Source organism: Penaeus chinensis, chromosome 39 (assembly GCF_019202785.1).
Source record: "Penaeus chinensis breed Huanghai No. 1 chromosome 39, ASM1920278v2, whole genome shotgun sequence".
In the NCBI taxonomy this organism is placed as follows: domain Eukaryota; kingdom Metazoa; phylum Arthropoda; class Malacostraca; order Decapoda; family Penaeidae; genus Penaeus; species Penaeus chinensis.
Window position 1 is genome coordinate 29007857 of NC_061857.1, and position 5000 is coordinate 29012856.

Genomic DNA, 5000 nt, shown 5'->3' on the forward strand with positions numbered 1-5000 from the left:
GAAAGAAGGTCATTTACAAGGAAATGGCTTTCGACCTCCTCTGCAAGACTACTGATAAACTGTTCCTTATCCCTTCTCAACAGTGACCTGGTCCTGCACACCAGAGAGCGGTGCAAGGTGCAATCCCCTGACAGTCAAGCCGCACGACAAGCATCTGTGGCTTCCAGTGTCTCCTGCAAGATGGAATTCTGTCTCGTTCTTGGGCGTTCACCAATGGATTCCTGAGCTGCATCAAGCGTTTCATGCTTGAAGGTATCCCACATAAGAACAGGGTCTCTCTAGCCCTCGAGTGCTGTGAGACGACCTGAGAAAGCCTCGGGAGACCCCCGGGTACACTCGTCCTCCCTCAATCTGTCCAAATTAAACACCCTAGGGTGTTCATTTGGGCGACGGGGGGTTCTAAAGTGGACCCGGAGAGTAGCCACAACTAATCTATGATCAGTTCCACAGAACTCAGTGCTTCGATACACCCTGCAGTTCTGGAGGATCCTCCATCGAGTGCTAAAGAGGATGTGGTCAATCTCCTTGGCCACTCTACCCGTACCGCTGTACCAAGTCCAACGATGCGGGTCAGAATACTGATAACAGGAGCCAGAAATCATCAATTTCTGGGACCTAGCAAAGTCACGGAAAAGGACGCTATTCTGGCTGCCAGCATCAGCTACTGAGACATGAGGACCGATAGACATCTCGTAGCCAGCCCCCCTAACGGAAGCCGCCTTGCCACGGTGGGGGGGCTTAAGGTCCCAATGAGCTGGTGAGCCGGACCAGAGGGCTACCCGTACTGGAGGGGTCACCAGTGAGGGATGAGACAAAATGGCTTCCTGGTGCACCAAGGCCCATGAGAGGGTATGGTGCACCCACCCCTGGTTCATTCCATCTTGGGCCAGGGAGAACTCTCCCACGTGTCTTTGCCGTGCGTGGCGTCCCATATTATCAGGAGACAAGAGTCCTGGAGGTTGAGCGATGCTGCACGCTGCGCCCTGCAGCTAGCAACACACCTCTTTGGTCCTCTATTCTGGTTAGATGTGTGGCTTGATCAAGGCCCGGTCAAGTCAATCGGCTGGTCAAATATGGCTAGGGTCAAGCAGGCACTGTCCAGTCGGTAGCGCACAGGTCCTGCGACTACCATCAGCACTGTAATAGTGATTGCGTATACTTCCTCACTACCCCTGTGGCTGTTGGGAAAATTTGAGTCCCGACTATAGCTTCCCCTCGTTGGACTCCATGGTGGGTGGGGGGGTGAGGAAATGAAGATTTATAATTTGTATGATTTCTGCAAATTTACCAAGAACTTGCTCTCTCCCTGACGACCTTCGCAATCCCCCGGCCAATCCCTCTGGAACATCACATATTGTCACTCTGGAACCTTACCAGATTCCAAAGGGCAAGAATGGGAGTCGTAATGGTTCCTGAGCTTCCAAACCAGGTAAGAAGGAGAAAAGTCCTCCTCAATCCATTAAGGAAATCTTACCTGGTAAACATGAAAGTGTATCATATAGTAAATTTCTAGTAGTGAAGACCATTGATGGTGTATCTATCATGGATCTTGATATTTTTGAAGTACATCGGAAGATAGTTGAGGTATGTCAACGTGATCCTCGCATCACCCCACAGCGAGATGGTAGCCTGATAGTTGAGGTTTCGTCACCAGACGAGAGTGACCGTCTGTGTGCAATATGCGACATTCCTGGGGCTCAAGTCTCATGTTCTCCTCACAAAACCCTCAATCAGTGTAGGAAAATTGTCTTTTCCCGAGACCTGATGAGGTATTCTGAGGAGAAACTATGAGAAGAACTAAAGAATTTTAATGTAGTGGCAGTAAAACGTTTTAAGAAGAAAGTTGATGGTTTGGAACAGTCGAAACCAGCTCTTCTTCTAACTTTTGAGTCGTTAGTCCTACCTGAATCAGTTAAATTGGCATGGTACCACCTCATGGTAAAGCCATATGTGCCCAACCATATGCGGTGCTTCCACTGCCAGGGTTATGGTCATGGAGCCAACACTTGCCGTTTTAAGGAAAATGGACAACCAAGGGTATGTGTGAAATGTGGTACAACAGGTCATCAAGGAGATAATAACTGCCCAGGTCCAATATGCTGTTACCAATACAAAGAAGATCATGAAGCTTCTTCTTAGAATGTAAAAGGTACAAGTTTGAAAAAAGAAGTATTGGTAATAAGGAGCAAGGAGAAAGTTAGTTTTGCAGAAGCAAAGCGACGTGCTCGTGTGCTGTTTGCACAGCCGGTTAAGTCCTTTGCCTCAGTTCAAGCCCATCCTCCTTCCCGCCATCCTTACCCTCCAATACTTCTATCACCACACACTGCCACTACCTTTAAACCTCAGTCCGCAAATGCTTAAAGTGCCTCTGGTGAGCTGCAACAGAAACGGAATAGGAGTGAAGGGTCTATTGAGGAGACTCCTCCTTCCAAAGTAAGGTCTTTGGAGCCATCAGTTAAGGCTCCAGAGGCCTCAACGGTGACATCTTCAGCTGCCACCACATCCACGGGGGCCTCTGCTGCTAGGCAGAACCCCCCTGAAGTAAAGGCTCAGGTACGCCCTTTGCACAGGCAGTGGAATCCTGGGCCTGTTCTAAAGACTCTTGATAGAGTTGGGTCTTTGGAGCCACATAGCAGGGCTCCTGAGGCTACCCCGTCCGCAGGGGCCTCCGCTGCTAGACAGAATGCTCCTGAATCGAAGGCTCAGGTCCGTCCTTTGCCCAAGCAAAGAAATTCTGAGCCTGTCTAAAGGAAGCCTGTGGAAACTAGTTCCACAGTTAAACAACCCATCAAAAGGTACTCCCAAGATGCTGGAAAGGGACAGCCTAAAGGTGTGGGGCGGGCCTTAACCACAGGTGCTGCCAAACACCTTATGAAGTAGTTTGTCAATCTGAAAAACTGGATATCCTAATCCAATGGAATTGTCAGGGAATTCATGCAAAATGGGAAGAACTGCAACATCTGATAGCTTCATGTAATCCAGTTTGTGTATGCCTACAAGAGATTATGATCAGGGAAAATCGTCCAATTTCCCTGAGAGGATTCCAAGTTCAAGCCCGTTATGGGACCTTTGATAATGGACCTCATGGAGGAGTAGCAGTGATGGTGCGTCAGGATATTCCCTTCCAGGCCATCCACCTGCAGACGACACTGCAGGTGAAGGCTGTGAGAATAGGCTTGGCACGACCTTACACTGTTGCATCCATCTACCATATAATCTCAACATAGATGATTTGGAAGATTTACTTGGGCAGTTGCCTCATCCATTTCTACTCTTGGGAGACTTCAATGGTCGGCATCACCTCTGGGGAGACACTTTGTGCAACCCTCGAGGAAGGGCCTTGGAGTCCTTGTTCTCAAGAGTAAATGCAGTTTTACTGAATAGTGACGCACCCACACATTTCCAAATTCAAACTGGGACATTCTCCAATATTGACCTGTCAATTGGTTCACCTGATTCACAGTTGAATTTCACTTGGCAGGTCATGGAAGACTTACATGGAAGTGACCACTATCCAATACTTTTGGAGGAGGTGAATGGTATTCCAGCCAATGGAGTGCAGAGATTGCGACATAAACATGCAGACTGGAATCTTTTTAGATCAACTGCAGTACTGCAAGGATCTGTGAATGATTTCCAGTGTGTTCAAGATGCTGTTAATCACTTCACATCACGAATTCACTTTGCAGCAGAAGCATTAATTCCCAGAAGCAGCGGGCAGTACCGTCGACCTCCGGTACCATGGTGGTTTGATGAATGCCAACAAGTTGTCAGAGCAAGAAAAGCTGCATTAAGGCAGCGATGTAACCTTGATCCAGTACAAAAAGACCCGAGCCAAGGCCAGGCAAGTACTAAAGGAGGCTAGGCGGACATCGTGGAGACAATATGTCTCATTAATTAACTCTGGGACCCCCTTAGCATGGGTATGGAACAAGGTGCGTAAGATCGCTGGAAAGAGCACATCCATATCACCACCTGCTCTGAAAATAGATGGTATAATCCTGACAGACAAAACAGATGTTGCAAATGAGCTGGCAAAATCCATGGCAGAGATCTCCTCTGGAGCATCTTACACTGCCCGATTCTCCACTCTTCGGGCTGAACAAAAACGATGCACAGTGTCGTTCTTCAGTAGCACTGCAGCAGAACTTCCATACAACTTGCCATTTTTGCGCAAGAAGATTGAATCTGCTTTGCAGCTCTGCCGTAAGACTGCCCCAGGAAATGACGATATTCCATACCAAATGATATCTCACTTACTGGAGAGTTCCCAAACGTTCCTGTTGGATCTATTCAATCAGTGCCTTCCACATGGAAAGAAGCTATAATAATTCCTGTCCCTAAACCTGGCAAGGATGCTTCTATACCAGGGAATTATAGACCAATTTCTCTTACCAGCTGCATCTGCAAGTTGATGGAGAAAATGGTAAACTTCAGGTTGACATGGCTGCTAGAAAAGGAAAACATACTGACCCCATATCAATATGGGTTTAGAAAACTGAGATCGACCACAGATGCACTTGTAAGGATGAAACTGCTATGCAGAATTCCTTCACACAGCGACGTCATATGTTAGCAGTCTTCTTTGACCTTGAAAAAGCTTATGATACTACTTGGAAGCATGGCATACTCATGAAGCTGTATGACATTGGTTTAAGAGGAGCATTGCCTACTTTCATACAAAGCTTCCTTGCTGACAGGAAGTTTAGAGTGATGGTGGGAAACAGCTTCTCTAACCTGGAAGACCAGCTAGAAGGGGTCCCACAAGGGAGTGTCTTAAGTGTGACCCTGTTTGCCATTGCTATAAATGACATCGTAAAGGTCGTTCCAAGTGCTGTCTCATGTAGTCTGTATGTGGATGACTTTACACTTTACTGCTCAGTAGGAAGCTTACAGGATGTGCAAGGGCACATGCAGACTGCAATAAATCAGATTGTGCAGTGGGCAACATACCATGGGTTCAAATTTTCTCCAAGCAAGACCATGGCTATGCATTTCCA